This window comes from Panthera pardus, unplaced genomic scaffold, assembly GCF_024362965.1.
Source record: "Panthera pardus isolate Hobbes unplaced genomic scaffold, ASM2436296v1 HiC_scaffold_13, whole genome shotgun sequence".
NCBI lineage: Eukaryota > Metazoa > Chordata > Mammalia > Carnivora > Felidae > Panthera > Panthera pardus.
The window spans coordinates 11,492,418-11,512,342 of NW_026526688.1; the positions used below are offsets into that span (position 1 = coordinate 11,492,418).

General features: G+C 35.1%; 1 long non-coding RNA gene across 1 annotated transcript in view; it reads right to left on the reverse strand.

Moving 5' to 3' along the window:
- LOC109251050 (uncharacterized) overlaps positions 1-19,925 on the reverse strand; it is a 104,832-nt gene that overhangs the window by 18,503 nt on the left and 66,404 nt on the right. Inside the window, exon 2 of the long non-coding RNA XR_002073328.2 lies at positions 8,364-8,403. This is a non-coding gene — a long non-coding RNA (uncharacterized LOC109251050). The remainder of the gene's footprint in view (positions 1-8,363; positions 8,404-19,925) is intronic.

Consider the following 19,925-nt stretch of genomic DNA (forward strand, 5'->3'; position numbering starts at 1 on the left):
GGATGGTGGTTCCACTGGCAGTTTCCATTTTGTTTAGTGGTTCAGTGGTATTACGGTTTGGTGTAAGTTGTGTTTTCACTACTCGTGGTTTTCTGCATTTTCAGTTTATATATTTACATATCTATATTAGACATACAGGTATATTTTAATTCAAAGAAGATCAGACTGATACAGTGGTGTCTTTCTCATTGGTGTCAGATTTTTTCTTTAAAAAATAATTAGATAAAAGGTCACGGGCAAATTCTTTACGAAAAGTAAAGATTTCCGATGCCGAAGTGTAGTGAGCATGTTAAGCCCTTGTCAAGGAATGTATCATTTCTATTTAGCTCTTCCTAGATAAAGTGACTGTATTGAGTCTTCAGTGAACTCTGTTATTCTGGAGTAAAGGAGAAATGACTCAGAGGAAATACATGAAGGGCATCTTGAAAAAGGGAATTGTAACTGCAACTTTTCAAACCTTTGCAAATTATAGTATTCGTCTCTAGCTGGAATTCTGCTTTCTGTTCAAATTAAGTCGAAGGTGATTAGTAACCCTTACATTAGAAACTCTTCCCGTGATGACACGGTTAGCTTTGAGAGAAAATTAAGTTAGGAAAAAGTTTAGTTTGATAAAACACAGTTGCAGAATTAGAAGTCAGTGTCCGTATCGCTTTATTACTTGGAAAATGACTGGAAGGAAGCAGTATCCTAGCAGTGTTTCCATTCAGGTTTTTCATACTGGAAATGTTAATTCATTTGTAAAAACTAGAGATATAGAACTATTACAAATCTTGATTTCAGCTCAGGTTCCCCTAAAATAGAAAAGCTGCCAGCGTGCCTATTTCTGATCCAAATGCGGAAAACCACAGTGCCATTTCTCAAAGGTAACAACCCCGCCATTGCTCTGCCTGAGGACTTTATTAGATTTAATACTGAGAGCTCACAGTCAGCTACTGCCAGTGAATCCCTTGAAAGCTGGAAACCTGGATTATCTTTTGTCTACATTTCTATTACACAGACTGTTGTTAACCTTCCATTCCCAACTTGAACCTACTTAATGGTGTTGCCAACCAGCAGCTGTACCTCTGAGGGCCTCCAGCAAAATAAAAGCTGTATTTCACATCTTAGGTGTAGTGTAGATTTCCAAGAAGAAAGGTAACCTGATCTTTTAACATTCTGTTTGTACTTGCAAAGTATAGCACATTTGCAATATGATATTCCTTCTGGGACATCACCATGTGGATTATTCTGCAACTTTCAGAGGTGATTGAAGTATTTCAAATTAGAGTCTTGAAATAAAGGAGCTCATGGCCAGGAGCATTATCACTTCACAGAGTGGAAAATGAGGTTTACTAGTTACTAAATCAATAGAAATAACAGGATTTGTATGAATAACTTAGGGACTCTTTATTGAAGCTTTTGTTTTCTTCATTCTTTTCCTTGCTTACTCCTAATTTAAAACATAGCAAGTATGGCTTCAACTTCATTCTTCATTATACAATGTCAATATTCTTGGTTTTTTATACATGACACATACACACAACACTGCTCCAGGTATACATAAGGGCATCGTAATTGCTTGCTTACATGTTAAACTAAAACACGTGCCTATTAGTTTTCTCATTTAGACACAGGTAAATGTGAAGGGAATAGTTCTCAATGTAAGAGAAAATCAGAATGTCATCTCTGGATGAAAGTCATTTAACAGTCAGTTCTTTACTGTGCATCCCAGGGCTACATGCTCTTATTAAATATCTAAGCCAATACTTCACTATTGTTTCATTTTACTTTTTTAAGGTTTATTTATTCTTGACAGAGAGACAGAGACAGAAACAGACAGACACAGAATCTGAAGCAGGCTCCAGGCTGGGCTGTCAGCACAGTGCCCAACGCTGGGCTTGAACTCACAAACTGCAAGATCATGACCTGAGCCAAATTCAGACGCTTAACTGACTGAACCACCCAGGCACCCCAGGCCAGTACTTAGTCATTACTAATATTCTGATTAGTTACCACAAAATATTCTTGCATTGAAGCAAGAGTTTTGTTGCATAGAATTCAATGTTCTTATTCAACATCTAGAGATCATGATTAAGGAAATCCTCTACTCAGGATATATACTTAACATGAAAGAAACAGAAAAACAGAAAAATGATTACTCCCCATAACTTCTTAATGTCCTCAAACTTCTGAAATTTTTTTGTAGTGGCATTCCAGCTTACAAGTATCTTTCCAATGAATAGGATAATTCTTGGCTTTAATGTCATATTATCCCAAGCAAAAACTCAGGGAAGGCTACACATGCATAAATTAATCTGACCCGTAATTCACAGCCTTGACGCTAGCTTCAGAAGGAAAACTGAGTATACACCCAAACCCTACCAGTCAAGTATGTGGAATGGTGACTAATGCTTTGCAAAATACAGAAATACTAACCATTCTTTTTTTTTTTCTAGTATAGTTAACATACAGTGTTATGTTACTTTCAGGTGTACAATGTAGTGACTCAACAATTCTATACATTACTCAGCCTTCATCACCTTAAATATACTCTTATCCCCTTCACCTATTCCATTCCTTCCCCGATCCACTCCTCTCTGGTGACCATTAGTTGGTTCTCTGTAGTTAAGAGCATGTTTCTTGGTTTATCTCTTTTTCTCTGTTCATTTGTTTCTTCAATATTACATATTAGTGAAATCATATGGTGATTTTGTCTTTTTTCACTTAGGATTATACCCTCTAGATCCATCCATGTTATTGCTGGTAAGATTTCATTCTTTTTTATGGCTAATATTTCATTGTATACATACACCACATATTCTTGTTTTCTTTTTTTAATTTTTTAAATGTTTATTTTTGAGAGAGACAGACTGTGAGCAGGGGAGGGGCAGAGAGAAAGGGAGACACAGAATCTGAAGGAGGCTCCAGGCTCTCAGCTGTCAGCACAGAGCCCGATGCAGGGCTCGAACTCACAAACCATGAGATCATGACCTGAGCTGTAGTAAGACACTGAACCAACTGAGCCACTCAGGCGCCCCCATACACCACACATTGTTTATCCATTAATCTATGAAAGGACACTTGGGTTGCTTCCACCGTTTGGCTGTTGTAAACGATGCTGCAGTAAACACAGGAGTGCGTGTCTTTTCAAATTAGAGTTTTCATATTCTTTGGGTAAATACCCAGTAGTATAATTCCCAGAGCATACAGAACTCTATGTTTAATTTTTTGAGAAACCCCCATACTGTTTTCTACAGTGGCCACACCTGTTTTCACTACCACCAACAGTGCACAATGGTTCCTTTTTTTCCACATCCTTGTCAACACTTGTCTCTTGTGTTTTTCATTTTAGCCATTCTGACATGTGTGAGATGATATCTGTTGTGGAGTAGATTGGCATTTCCCTGATGACGAGTGATGTTGAGCACCTTTTCACGTGTCAGTTGACCATGTGTATGTCTTCTTTGAAGAAATGTCTGTTCACGTCCTCTGGCCGTTTCTTAAACTGGATATTTGGGTGTTTTGGTGTTGAGTTGTATAACCTCTGTAAGTATTTTGCATACTAACCATTTATCAGATATGTCATTTGCAAATATCTTCTCCCATTCTGTAGGCTGTGTTTTAGTTTTATAGGCTGTTTCCTTTGCTGTGCAGAAACTTTCTATTTTGATGTAGCCCCAATAGTTTATTTTTGCTTTTGTTTCCCTTGCCTCAGGACACATATTTAAAAAGTGACTGCCGATATCAGAGACAGGACTGCCTCTGCTCTCTTCTCAGATTTTTACGGTTTCATGTCTCACATTTAGGTCTTTAGTCCATTTTTGAGTTTATTCTTGTGTATGGTATGAGAATTTTGTACACTTTCATTCTTTTGCATATAGCTGTCTAGTTTTCCCAATATTATTTGTTGAAAAGAATGTCTTTTTCCCATTGCTTATTTTTGCCTCCCTCATCAGAGATTGACCATGTAATTGTGGGGTTTTTTCTGGGCTCTCTTTTCTGCTCTATTGATCTATGTGTTTCTTTCTGAGCCAGTACCATACTGTTTTGATAACTAAAGCTTTGTATTACCTTGATACCTGACATTATGATACCTCCAGGTTCAGTCCTATTTTTAAGACTGTTTTGTATATTCAGGGTCTTTTGTGGTTCTACACAAATTTTGAGATTACTTGTTCTGTGAAAAATTCTGTTGGTATTTTGATAAGGATTGCATTAAATCTGTAGATTGCTTTGGGCAGTAGAGACATTTTAACAATATTTGTTCTCTCAGGCCATGAGCATGGAATATCTTTCCATTTGTTTGTGTCATCTTCAATTTCTATCATCACTGTTTTATAGTTTTTCGACTACAGGTCTCAGGATAAGTTTATTCCTAGGTATTTTATTATTTTTGGCACAACTGTAATGGGATTATTTTCCTTCTCATTCTGCTACTTCATTATTAGTGTATAGAAATGCAACGGATTTCTCTATATTGATTTTGTATCCTGCAACCTTACTGAATTCATTTATCAGTTGTAGTAGATATTCAAATCATGAAAAGAAAAAGCATAGACACTTAAAGCTGGAAGGAACCAAAATCAGTTCATCAGACTCCCATACTGTCTGCAAAAAGAAGGGGGAGGTCAAGTGACTTATAGCGTTAATACAGAGCCATAGTTAAACACATTCCACTTGCATTCTACTATATAATTTAAAATTACTATATTGGATTTTACCGTAAGATATCCGAATCCTTCTAGAAGGGCTGAGCTTGCTATTATTTGGCTAAGGCCATATTGGAAACGTCATGTGTCTGCTCAGCAGGGCCATTGCTAGAGAGAGCGCACATTTCTGGGACAATTTCCAGCCCTTTATAGTTAGTTCTTCACATACCCCAAACATTACTAAGGCAATTAACCTTGTTGAATCTTTTATTCAAATCACTGACTTGAAGCCTTTGATTTAAGCCAACAAAAAGTCCCTACAAAATGTCGGCAGTTTGTTTTGTGATAACTACAAAAGTACTATCTAGGCTTACAACTAGGTTATTGAGTCAATAAGCTTTTTCAAATAATTCATCAAATATTTATTGAATACCAATTATATTTGAAACAGGGTATCAACTGTCATTCAAGGCTGGGAAAGTACAACTTTTTTTCTCAAGAAGCTTTATTATGAATCACGTGAGTAGCGGTAATGTATTGTATTCAAACATTTGATTGGTCCTAAGAAAATAACATAAAGTGCTCCATGGTTTCAAAGTTCAAATCAACTGTGTTGTTTGAGGAAGATCAGGAAAGTCTTGAGAGATGAGATGATAATTGACTTTGTGCCTAGGTAGTTTTTTAAATTGTAAACAGTGTTTTATATTGTTTTACAAAAGAACACATTTCAGTACAATAAAAAAACATAAGCAAAAACCAAAAATATGACATCTAAAATTCCATCATTCACAGAAATGGGTATGAATGACACCTGGTGCATGTTACTCCATACATTCATATGCATGATATACATTATATATCTTACATTTAAAAATAGTTTCATGAAATCAAATATTATCCAAGTAGAATATGTCTGTACATATTTTATTTAACTTAAAGAAACTATCTTTCTTTCAATGTATTTTAATGTCCAGGAAAAAGAAAAATCGATCTTTCTATCTATAGCAGAGACTCTTCTAAATCTAATTGAGTGGTAGGAAGCTCCTGAAATGCCAAAATTGTGTTTTTATTTGTTATACAGGATGTAGTGATATTCAAGTTGCATTTTGGAGTTCTGCATCTCCCTATAAGAGAGGTCTTTTAATTAGTAATATAGTAGACATATAGAGTTTATTCATTTTAGTTCTTAATACCACAGTGAGTATATGGTAATTTATTCTTTTACTAATATTCAGTGCCTAGCATCAGGTTACTATATTCTCAGTAATTTACATCTGGGGATTTTTTATTTAATTTTTTTCTTAATGTTAGTATTATAATAGTCTGCATTAGCAAGTAATAAAATGCATTGCTTTATTAGAACTTCAATAAGGAGGGGCGCCTGGGTGGCTCAGTCGGTTAAGCGTCCGACTTCGGCTCAGGTCACGATCTCACGGTCCGTGAGTTCGAGCCCCGTGTCGGGCTCTGTGCTGACAGCTCAGAGCCTGGAGCCTGTTTCAGATTCTGCGTCTCCCTCTCTCTCTGACCCTCCCCCATTCATGCTCTGTCTCTGTCTCAAAAAGTAAATAAATGTTAAAAAAATTTTAGAAAAAGAACTTCAATAAGAATAGAATACATCTTTATTTCCATATATGTAAACCAAAATAAAAGATTTTATCATATTTTTCTCTCTTCTTCTCAACGAAGTGCTAAATATTAAGATTTTAAATATATAGCTACCAGTTTACCAAAAGAAATTTTCCTACAATATGAGGGCCTGAAGATCTGTAAATATATTTAGTTAAGCCAATCATGATAATAGTACATATGCACTTATTCCTAGTGTGTGTTAGGAGTTGTGTTACTCAGTGCTAGAAACTTTGAAGATTCACAACAACCTTATGAGTAAGGTATTAATATTATTCCCATTTCATAGTTTAAGTGGCTGAAGCACAGAGATAGTGATTATTATGCACAAGGTTACCTAGGTGATGAGGGCGGGAACTGAGAGAGTAATCCAGGCCATTATGCAATACTACTTCTTGTGAAATGAAACTATACTTATTCTTTTACCAAAGGAATATTTTCAGTGGAAAATTTTTTGAAAGATTTTTTTTATTCTTTATTTTTTTTTTTTATTAAAATTTTTTTTTTTCAACGTTTTTTTAAATTTATTTTTGGGACAGAGAGAGACAGAGCATGAACGGGGGAGGGGCAGAGAGAGAGGGAGACACAGAATCGGAAACAGGCTCCAGGCTCCGAGCCATCGGCCCAGAGCCTGACGCGGGGCTCGAACTCACGGACCGCGAGATCGTGACCTGGCTGAAGTCGGAGGCTTAACCGACTGCGCCACCCAGGCGCCCCTATTCTTTATTTTTGAGAGACACAGAGGCAAAGACGGAGGGAGACACAGAATCCGAAGCAGGCTCCAGGCTCTGAGCTGTGAGCACAGAGCCTGATGTACGGCTCAAACTCACGGACCGTGAGATCATGACCTGAGACAAAGTGGGACGCTTAACTGACAGAGCCACCCAGGCACCCCTCAGTGGAAAATTTTTGTTCTTGGTTAAACATCTTTTACATATACCACTAGGTCCTACAAAGACGACACTGTAACTTTATGATTACACAGCTTTTAATGTTTAGATCAACACTTTTAAAAAATACTAGTTTCATGAAATGTTTAAATGTATGACTTGAGGAAAGCTATCCATAATAAAGTAATTAGATACTTTTGGGCTTAAAATTAATCTGGCTTCTGTACTATGCCAATTTTAGAGACTTTACATGTGAAATATACACTGTGACTCTTCAAGGGTAATAGAGTATGTCCAGTTTATCATATGAAACCCAAGCAAGGAATGGGTTTATTGAAACATTTAGGTAATTTTATTGCTTATCTTAAATATGCTACATGATAGTGGGTACTGGATACAGTATAGATCTGTTCTGTTTAGTGAGGATTTGGTTTGGGGTAAGGTAGACACCTCAGGGTTTCCATTGGTACTGGATTCGAGAGGTACATCAGGTTTTCCTGGGCTAGAGATATTTAAAACAATCTTATCTAATAATATAACCATTTGGACACTCAAAACTGCATTACCAATTCTGCATATGCCATCTTGTGATTTTTTTTTTCCTAATCTGAGATACAGTGTGGTGCAGATCATACAGTTTAAAACATGTTGAAACTCAAATTCCAAATATCTACTAGAGAATATTTCTCATCTGTTTTCATTTATTAGCAGAATGAAAATTTTCATCACCTGTGAACAATTTTCCATTAGAAGTCATTTACCATATTTTCATAATTTCAAACAGTGGTTCTCAAACTTTAGGGTGCACAGGAATCACCAAGAGGCCTTGTTAAAACACAGATTGCTTATTAGTAGCTGTATGTTGGAGCCAGATAATTAGCATTTCTAGCACCACTGGAAGGTTCATCCTTGTGAAGAATGTATATGGCAGTCAATATTTGTGATCATCATATTATTTTGAAATATCATTCAAGACAAGATATTGTGACCTGTGGATTCCCAGATTACACAAATAAAAAGTTATTCAGTTAAATGCTGATATGGTATTTAAAAAACATTTTAGATTACCTCACACCACTAACTACTTTTCAAGCTAAGGTATGGAGGAGATTTGAATTGCTTAGAAAATATCACACCTAGAATCAATTCTGTACTTAGTGTGGAATGCATTGTTAATAAAGCATGAGGTACAAAGCCTGAAACACAACTCTAGTCTCACCTGGATTTGTTAGTGATGACACAATAGATAGTCCACTCATCTGTTCACCACGATGCACGGTATGGAAAAGAAAGAGAAAGTGGTAAGTCAGTTACTAACTTTTTAGACAAGCTCCTTGACTCAAACAGTACTTCCAGATATATGGTCATGAAGAGCAGACTGCAGCGGAAAGGATTTGAAGGGCTGGATTTTATTGCTCTACATGATTTCATGTAGATTTCATGATTATGTCTACAGACAAATCATGTAAACTCGCAACATTTCAATCTATTCGTGAAATAAAAGGGTTCTGTTGGATGAGCTCTAAAGTCTCCTGTATTTCTGAAATATACGGATTCTTTGCTTTTGCTCCTACAAATATTTCTCAATTCACTGGCTCAGAACACTGTGGTATTCTGACACTGGTAATGCTCGATTTTACTTATTTAGGAAAATTAATTAGGTGCTCTCTGCTTGTAGTAGCCATAACAAAAATCAATTGGAAGTCATTAACAGATCGTAATTACATTTAAGCAAGCTCTACTGTAATTCAAAATTCATGTTAATAGAAACTTCTAATAAACTCTCTCATTAATTTCAGATTTAGAAATTATAATTATCACAGTCGTATCCACATATTTGCCCATAACAATACAGAAAGATAGCAAGCACAGTGGTTAAGTAGGTAAGAACAAAATATACATTTCTGAATATTTTCACTGAAGTCATATACTCTACAAATATACACATATCTAACTCTTTAGATTGCAAAACATAATGCTCACATGAAGCAATCTGAGAAAGAAAACTGTCCTCCCAAATGTCAGTTAATGTTTCATCAAGTGTAAAGATGATCTATATGTAAGGAAGAGTCATTAGAGTCCCAGAAGGAAACCAAATCATAAGCATATTCAGGTGACTGACCATGGAAGATGTTTTAGATTAGAGTCAGAACCTCAAGTCCAAATTAAATACTTAGCTTAAAGAAACGCTCATCAATCTGCAGTTAGCATGAATATGACCCACAATCCAGAGAAAAAAAGGCTGTTGATATGTGTGTGGACCATAAGTCTAAAAACGATGCTTTCTAAAAGAGCAAAATGACAGCACCAGATAAAAGAGCAAAAGGACAGACTTTCTTTAACTCAAGAAATTCTACTTAGAGCAAAAATTCCACAACAAAACCAATTTATCAAACAGGAAGACCTGAGAGAAGCATTTTGATTTTAAAGCTGAAATGAGGTTCCCTGCAGGATATATTTATTATTTTGATCAAGTCTTCCAGCCATGTGCTTTTGAGGTACTCTGCTAATATAATATTCTTTACGTTTTGATTTTGGTAGTATATTATTATTCTCTTGTCACTGGTGTTTCAATATACATGGTTCTCTTCTGATTAGTGATTCCTTTTAACATGTAATTAAACTCAAAGAAAACAACAGACTTAAAGCTTGGTTATAATATAAACCTACAAACTTGGTAAAAACTATATCCAATGACATAGTGTGAGACATCTTTTGCGTGTCAGCCATAGGGGAAGAAATGATAGGCAGTTTCAAAATGCTAAAATGTGTAAGAACAGGAAGAGAACTCTATCATAACCTATTGTAAAAGAGAAATCTGATTAGTATCCACATTCACTAAATAAAAATGTATATTCTAAATACATATAATATGGTGTTACCAACTAAAATAGATAACTGACCAATGAAAACAGTATAATTTTAAAACAGTAAGAATAAAGAGCGTTTTATACACCAGATGTCGTCTTGTTGATGGAGAACTTTTAGAATCAGCATAGGTAATGAAAACAAATGGCACAGGAATTGAAATCGATATAATTTGTGAAGCACATATGAAGACAGAGATAAATTACTGAAAGAGGAATAAAAGTAAGCTCATCAACACTCTCTAACTCCTGTAAGGAAACAAATCAGGAATGTGAATGGTGTTTATGACTATTTTTTAAATGATCCACAGTAAAGGGTAAATAAAGGAGGTTACTAGGAATTCAAAGAAATGAACAAATGCGGAATGCAAAATCTTGCCAAGAAAATAGACTCAGAAACACTATACATACAATTCTGGGATAAAGAAATACTTATTCAAACTCGTCATGATGGAGATTAATGACACATTACTGATGGAGAATAATGGGTGGAAATATTGAGTTGAACTCAGAGAAAGGCAAAAATCTAGGTCAGGTTGTCACACAAAGTAAGGAGATTTGCTAGAGGACAAAGCTGTAAAATGTTGTCTAAAATGTCAGTGAATAAAATATGTGCATCTTTCTTTTGCTTAATTAAAATAATTATGACATGAACTTTGATTCATGGATAGTTTTTGAGTCTCTGTAATTGAACTTAAATTTTTAAAACACACTAACATTCTATCTACAGCGATGGATGGATAATGTGGTAGTTGTCCAGTACAAAATCGACCCCTACTTCCCAGGAAAGGTCTACAACAAGCAGAGGATCACCAGCCAAATTTGTCCCAGCAGCTCTGTTACTCAAATTAAAGCTACAGTTTTGTATACACATACCCCATACAAAGGCAGTTAGAATGACCCAATCAGAATTTGGGTACTTTTCAAACTGGAACAGGGGAAAGTTACTTCCTTTTAGCAGGCAGGAGCAGGTCAATGTAAATACCTAGTCAACTAGTAGGCTTATTTCCGGATGCATTCCTAAGATTGTGTTTGGAGAAATTAAGCTAAGCGAGACAACAAGAGAAATTTAGAAGTGAACAGAAGAAGAAAAAGAGATCACTCCAAAAGTTCGGTTGTTGGACAACTACTGTGTTGATTTCATTTACAATTTGGCTTAAGGGAGAGTGGGCTTGCAACAACAAAATGTAACCAATAACACACCATGGAGCACTGAATCCCTTTTATCATAAGATTATAATATGGGTAAAAATGCTCTCAAAATTATCCCAGAAGTTTTACTTCTAACAGTATGTGGGAAACCCCAAGTATTTGGAAATTAAATCACACATTCTAAGTAATCTACTGTCAAAGTAGAGATCACAAACACAAAAATCTAGTATGTTTAACTGAATGATGATAAGTAGACAACATAAAAACTTTCAGAATACATATAGTACTTACAGGAAAATTTGTAACTTTGAAAGATTATATTTAAAAGGAAATAAAAATACATAAATATAAATATCTATTTTTCCCAATGCAGAGATACAAGAGCAAATTAAACTCAGAATAAGGAAGGAAATAATTTAAGAACAGAAAACAAATAAAAATAGAGAAATATTAAAGAAAATACATAAAACTTAAAGTTGTTTGGAAAAGATGAATAGATTGATAAATAACTAGGAAAGATGATCAAGTAAAGAGGAGAGACAGAATTGCTCACTTCAGAACAAACTAGAGACATCACAATGTTACCGACATTAAAATAATAAAAATGAAGTTGTGAAAAAAAACCTATTTGAATAAACTTGACAACACAGAACATTAAAAAGTAATTTGTAATTAAAAATATTTTCACAAAGAATTCTCTAGCTCCAGATGATTTCACTGGTAAATTTTATCAAACTTTTAAAGAAGGACAAGTATCAATTCTACTCAAACTCTTTGAAGAAATAAAGGAGATTGAAATTTTTTTCAATTAATATTCTGAGGCCAGTATCATAGTGACTGCGAAAATAGAAGTGGATATTAACAAAGTGGATATTATACAGAGTAGTATATCTCATGGACACAGAAACAAAACTCCCTAACAGAAGATGACCAAATATAATTCAAAAATATAAAAAAAGGATAAGCATCCATAACCAGTGTAGGTTTACTGTAGGAATGCAAGGTTGCTACAACATTAAAAAATCACATCTAGGGGGCACCTGGGTGGCTGAGTCGATTAAACGTCTGACTCTTGATTTCAGCTCAGGTCATGATCTCACAGTTTGTGAGTTCGAGCCTCATGTTGGGCTCCGGGCTGATGGCACAGAACCTGCTCTGTCTTACTTCTGTCTGCCTCTTCCCTGCTTGCCTTCTCATCTCTGTCTCAAAAATAAATATTTTTTTAAAAATACTTTAAAAATCCAATCTTTTAATTTGCCATATTACCAGTATGAAAACAAAAACAAAAACATAAAAACAAAACAAAGACATAATCATTTCAACAGGTACAAAAAAGCATTTGCTAAATTCAAAATCTATTCATGGTAGAATTTATTAGCAAATTAGGTATAGAAGAGAATTTCCTCAGCCTGATTTAGGGCATGCACAAAATGCCTACAGCTAACATTTATTTGTGGAAAATTACAAAACATGCTTTCTAGCTATACCTTAAGCAAGGACATTCAACTTTCAATTATGTCACTGTAGAAAACAAAAATGCAAGAAACACAAACATAAACTGTCCATTTCTTACCAAAACTTTAAAAAGAGATTCAATTACATTTCACAATTTACTGATTGGTTCTCAACATCCATTTCCTTTCTCAATCTGTATAAAGGAACAGTAAGTATGCAGGGAAACATCTCTAGGACAGAAGCAGTTTGATAGGGATTTTGGGAAATGTAAGAGTGAGATGCGTTTTTTTTTAATATCAAAATGTATTGATTGAATAAGATTTGTCAAAGAACAAATTTTATAAATATACTTGTAAGCACATTTTTGTTCATATAGGAGTAGATTCTTACACAGTAAAGACTTCTCATGAATTGTGCTTCACTATTGAAGCATTGAATATGCTTGAAATATTTTGATATTTTACAGATCACATAATCCTGATATTATTTCCAGCATAATTACACAACTTGGAAATTCACTTTCAGAGCTACTCATATTAGCATTCACAGACGGAATAGAAGAAGAACCAATATATACGATGAATAAAGTTAGTAAAATTTAGTATCATATATTTCATCTGAAATATGTACTTTTAAAAACCATGGTAAATTAAAATTAATAAACCCAGGAAAAATATCTTGAGGAAAGAGAATGTTTTGGCAAGTGACAAGTCAGAGTATTTCAGTAATAGGGAACAGTTATAACCATCCATTATGTTTTCATTAAATTTCCATTCAGTGTAAGAATGTAGTAATCACTACAAGGGATACAAATAAAGATGAGACACAGCTTCTACACTACGCTGGTTTTCTCTTATTCACTGGAATATTTGCAAACATCAATCATGGTGTCCAACTAGTTAGGACAAGTTGCCACCAAAAATGACAACTGCAGCAATATCACATTTCATAACTATTATATTACACAGATTTTATATGAAGATTATGGAAGAGGAAGAGGTGAAAATAAAGTCACAAAGCTACAATATAAATATTAATTTATATAAGATAAAACATCAGATAAAATTTTGTTTTCACAAACTGCTGAGTTTATTGAAGGCAGGAATAACCTATTCTATAACTCATCAAAAGGACCACTGAAGAATGCTTAATTATAAGACTGAAAGAATAGAAAAAGTATGCGTATTGCTTTCACATAGATTCTTTGAAATGTGGTTTTTAAAAGATGAACTTTGAAGTGCTTAAACAGTGGTTTGCTGACCCTTTGGTTACTTTCATCCTTCACTTTTATAGGCTATATTGATTCAAATACTGGAAGACTATAATGGTAAAAAACAAAAATACACACAAACCCAATAAATCAATAATACTGATATTCAAGCAATATTACATATTATTAAAATAATCTCATTATGTATTTCAACAAAGAAAATTAAAGTTCTCTAATACTTAAAATATATGTGTGACTCATCTATGTGTACATGCATATTATGTAAGTATACGAATAGATAAATACTGGGGCAATATTACAACAGAGACACAATTGACAAATCGAGAGAAGTTTTATTAAATTTTTTTGATGGACAAAAGTTCTTATATTGATACAATGCTCATTAATTCATTTGACAAATGTTTGTTAAATACCTACTGTGTATTAAGTGTTGTATTATACATTGGTTACACATTGTCCATGGGTGTCTGTGGGTGTCTGGGTGGCTCAGTCAGTTAAGCATCCAACTCTTTATTTCAACTCAGGCCATGATCTCACAGTCCATGAGATTCAACCTTGCACTGGGCTCTGCACTGTCTTCGAGGGCTGGTTTAGTGCTGATGAATTTCTTTAATTTTGTTTGTCTGGAAAACTCTTTCTCCTATTTTGAATGATAGCCTTGCTGGATAAAGTATTCTGGGTTCCCAGGTTTTTTGTTTGTTTGTTTTTTGTTTTTGTTTTTCTTTAAGCGGTTTGAGTTTATCATACAGATCTCTTCTGGCCTTCAAACTTTTGACTGAATCAGTTGATAGCTCTATGGGGTTTCCCTTGAATGTAGCTCTTTCTTCGTGATGTGTTTCAAATTCTCCTTATCACTATGTGTCCTGGTATGGACCTACTTTGGTTGATTTTGTCAGGGGATCTCTCTGCCTCCTAGATCTGGAATTCTGTTTATTTTCCAAGATTCTGGAAGTTTTTGGCTATTATTTCTTTATATAAATTTTCTGCCCCATTTTCTCTCTTTTCTCCTTCTGGTATCCCTACAATGCAAATGTTATTACACTAGATGGTGTCCCCGAGTTCTCTTACTCGATTTTTATTTTTTGAGTTTTTATTTTTTCTCTTCAGTTTGATTTCTTTGCCTTACTCTGTCCTCCAAGTGACTGATGTGTTCTTCTGCTCCCTTTATTCTACTATGTATTCCCTACATTTTTAATTGCCATTATGGAGTTCTTCATCTCGGATTGGTTACTTTGTTTTGTTTTCTCTTTGTTGAGGGTCGCATTGAGGTATTCCACTCTTTTCTCAATTCCAGTGACTATCTTTATGACCATTTCTTTAAATTCTCTATCAGGCATATTCCTTATCTCCATTTTGTTTAGCTCTCTTGCTGTGATTTTGTCCTGTTCTTTCATTTGGGACATATTGTTCTCTCCCCTCATTTTGACTAACCCTGTGTCTATTTTTATGTGTTAGGAAAGTTAGCTAAGTGTCCTTCTCTTGGAAGCAGTGGCCTTATGAAGAGGAAGCCCTGTGCTGGCCTGCAGTGCAGTGTACCCTAATCACACAAACCTGGCACCTCAGGAATGTCTCCTCTGTGTGTTGTGTGCACGCTAAACTTGTGGCTGAGCCACTTCTGCTTTTAGACCATTAGTCTTAAATGGCTCTCTGCTTTTTGAGGGCCGAGTTTGATCCCCTTGTTGTGGGCCACTGTGGGACCACACTGGGCTTGAGTTGTCAGACCAGGTGTTTGCCAGAGATGCAGTAGCACTGAACTGCAGGGTACTTTACCTGAGGTGCTTTCTGAGAAGCTTGTGTTGTTGGGCGGGCCCTGCAGTCTGACTAGATGTCTGCCCCAACACATTGCTGGGACTGCCGTGGGACTAGAATTTAAGCCTCTTGAAAGCGGGAGCCCTTTTTTTATTTTCATTTTTTATTTTGATAGAGAAATAATTAGAGTCAAGCAGGGGAGGGGGAGAGGGAGAATCCCAAGCAGGCTCTATGTTGTCAGAGCAGAGCCCTATGCAGGGCTCGAGCTCACGAACCGCAGATCACGACCTGAGCCCAAATCAAGAGTCGGATGCTTTGTGTGTGTGATTTCTACTTTGACAATAGATTACTTAGAATGTTATTTAATTTCCAAATACTTGGGGTTTCATACATACATTTAGAAGTAAAATTTCTGGGATAGTTTTGAGAGCTACCATGCTCATTATGCTATATGCATGTTATATATAAACCTAATGGTAACCACAAATCAAAAGCCGGCAAAAACAAAGAGAAAGGAATCTTTATCACTAAAGGAAATCAGCAAACCATCAAAGAAAAAGCAAGGCAAGAAAGGAACAGGGAAGAACTACAAAAACAACCATGAAACAGTTAACAAAATGGCAGTAAGTAATACCTGTCAATAATTACTTTGAATGTAAATGGACTAAATGTTCCATCAAAAGACACAGGGTGACAGAATGGATAAATAAGCAAGACCCATCTATATGCTGCCTCCAAGAGACTCGTTTCAGAGTTAAAGACAAAGGTAGATTGAAAGTTAAGGGATAGTAAAATAGAAATAGAAAGTAAAAGAAAGCCAGGGTAGCAACACTTATATTGACAAAACTGACTTTAAAACAAGACTGTAACAGGACACAAAGAAGAACAGTATGTAATCATAAGGGGAACAATCCAACAAGATAATATACCAATTGTAAATATTTATGCACCCAACACAAAGGCACCCAAATACATAAAGCAGCTAATAACAAATATAAAGGAAGTAATCAATAGTAATACAATAATAGTAGTGGACTACAATAGCCCACTAAAATCACTGGATAGTTCATCCCAACAAAATCAACAAGGAAACATTGGCTTTGAATGACACACTGGAACAGATTGATCTAACAAATATATTCAGAGCATTCCTACCTAAACCAGCAGAATACACACTCTTTTCAAGTGCACATGGAACATTCTCCATATTAGATCACATAGTAGGGCCAAAAACAAGTCTCAACAAATTCAAAAAGATTGAAGTCGTATAACATGCATATTTTCTGACCACAATGCTATGCAACTAGAAATCAGCTTTAAGAAAAAAATCTGGGAAGAACCCAAATACATGGAGGTTAAACAACATGCTACTGAACAATGAATAGCTCAACCAAGAAATCAAAAAGAAAATTAAAAAATACAGGGAGACAAGTGGAAATTAAAACACAACAGTCCAAAACCTCTGAGATGAAGGAAAAGCAGGACTAAGAACCAAGTATATAGCAATACAGGGCTACTTCAAAAAGCAAGAAAAATCTCAAATAATCTAACCTTACACCCAAAGGAGCTGAAAAAGCAACAACAAAGCCCAACGCCAGTAGAAGGAAGACAATAATAAATATTAGAGCAGAAATAAATGATACAGAAACTTAAAAAACATAATAGAACAGATCCAAGAAACCATGAACTGGTTCTCTGAAAAAAAAAAAATCAAGAAAATTGATAAACCCCTAGCACGACTTATCAAAAAGAGAAAAGACACAAATAAATAAAAACACAAATGAAAGAGGAGAAATAAGAACCAACACCACAAAAATACAGTCTTATGAATATGAGAGAGTATTATGACAAAATGTATTCCAACATGTTGGAAGACCTAGAAGAAATGGATAAATTCCTAGAAACATATAAATACCAACTGAAACAGGAAGAAATAGGAAACTTAAACAGAAAGGCAACAACCAGTAATCAAAAACCTCCCAATGACCAAAAATCCAGAGCCAGATGGTTTCATAGGTGAATTCTGGCAAACATTTCAAGAGTTAATACCTACTCTTCTCAAACTATTCAAAAAAAAAAAAAAAAAGAAAAGGAAGGAAAACTTCCAAATTCATTCTGTGAGGCTAGCATTACCTTGAGACCCAAATCAGAAAGACTCCTCTAAAAAAGACAACTACAGCCCAATATCCCTGATAAATATGGATGCAAAAATTCTCAATAAAATGCTAGCACACCAAATCCAACAATACATTAAAAAAATCATTCACCACAATCAAGTAGGATTTATTCCTGGGTTGCAAGAGGGGTTCAATATTTGCAAGTCCATCAATGTGATACACCACATTAATAAAGAAAACACTAAGAAACATGATCATTTCAAAATATGCAGAAAAAGCATTCAAGAAAGACAATATCCATTCATGATAAAAATCTTCAACAGAGTAGGTTTAGGGGGAATATACTTCAACATAATAAAGGTCATATATGAAAAAACCCACAGCTAATATCATCCTCAATGGGGAAAAAAAGATTTTCTTCTAAAGTCAGGCACAAGACAGGGAAGTCCACTCTCACCACTGTTATATAACATAGTACTGGAAGTTATAGTCACAGGAATCAGACAACAAAAAGAAATAAAAGGCATGCAAATCAGCAAGGAAGAAGTAAAACCCTCACTATTTGCAGATGACACGATACTTTTTATAGAAAACCCAAAAGACCCAACAAAAATTGTTAGAACTCATATACAAATCATTAAAGTCAAAGAATACAAAATCATAGTGCAGAAATCATTCATATATCTATTCACCGATAATGAAGCAACAGAAAGAGAAATTAAGGAATCAACCCCATTTATAGTTGTACCCAAAACAATAAGATACCTAGGAATAAACCTAAACACAGAAGTAAAAGACTTGTACTCTGAAAGTTATAAAACACCGATGAAAGAAACTGAAGATGACACAAAGAAATGGAAAGACATTCCATGCTCATGGATTGGAAGAAAATACTTTGTTAAAATGTCTACACTACCCAAAACAATGTACACATTTAATGCAATCTCCATTGATACACAAATAGCGTTTTTCAGAGGTAGAACAATCCTAAAATTTGTATGGAACCACAGAAGAGCCCAAATAGGCAAAACAAATTTGAAAAGGCAAAGCAAAGCTGGAGACATCACAATTCTGGACTTAAAATTATATTACAGCTGTAGTGATCAAAACAGTATGGTACTGGCACAAAAACTAACACACAGATCAATAGAACAGAAGAGAAAACCCAGATATAAATCCACAACAGTATGGTCAATTAATCTTCCACCAAGCAGGAAAGAATATCCAACGGGAAAAATAGTTGCTTCAAAAATGGTATTGGGACAGTGATTGGGTTTATCAAAACTGGACAGCAACATGCAAAAAGAATGAAACTGGACCACTTTCTTACATCATGCACATATACACAAAACTTCAAAATGGATTCAATACTTAAATGTAAGACATGAAACCATAAAAATCATAGAGAAAAACACAGGCAGTGACTTCTTTGACACTGGCAATGGCAATTTCTTTGTAGTTATGTCTCCTAAGGCAAGGAAAACAAAAGCAAAAATAAACTATTAGGACTTCATCAAAATAAAAACCTTCTGTATAGCAAAACTAAAACTAAAAGGCAACCTATTGAATGGGAGAAGATATTTGTGAATGACGTATCTGACAAAGGAATAGTATCTAAATTATATAAAGAACTAACAATTCTCAACATCCATAAAACAAATAATTCAATTAAAGACTAGGCAGAAGGTATGAATAGACATTTTTTCCAAAGAAGACATGCCGATGGCTAACAGACACATGAAATGATGCACAACATCACTGATTATCAGAGAAATGCAAATCAAAATTACAATGAGATATCACCTCACACCTGTCAGAATGACTAAAATCAACAACACAAGAAAGAAGGGTTGGTGAGGATGCAGAGAAAGGGGAACGCTTTTGCACCGTTGGTGGAAATGCAAACTGGTGTAGCCACTTCAGAAAACAGTATAAAGGTTCTCAAAAAGTTAAAAATAGGGGCGCCTGGGTGGCGCAGTCGGTTAAGCATCCGACTTCAGCCAGGTCACGATCTCGCGGTCCGTGAGTTCGAGCCCCGCGTCAGGCTCTGGGCTGATGGCTCGGAGCCTGGAGCCTGTTTCCGATTCTGTGTCTCCCTCTCTCTCTCTGCCCCTCCCCCGTTCATGCTCTGTCTCTCTCTGTCCCAAAAAAAAAAAAAAAAAAAAATTAAAAAAAAAAAAAAAGTTAAAAATAGAACTACCCTATGATCC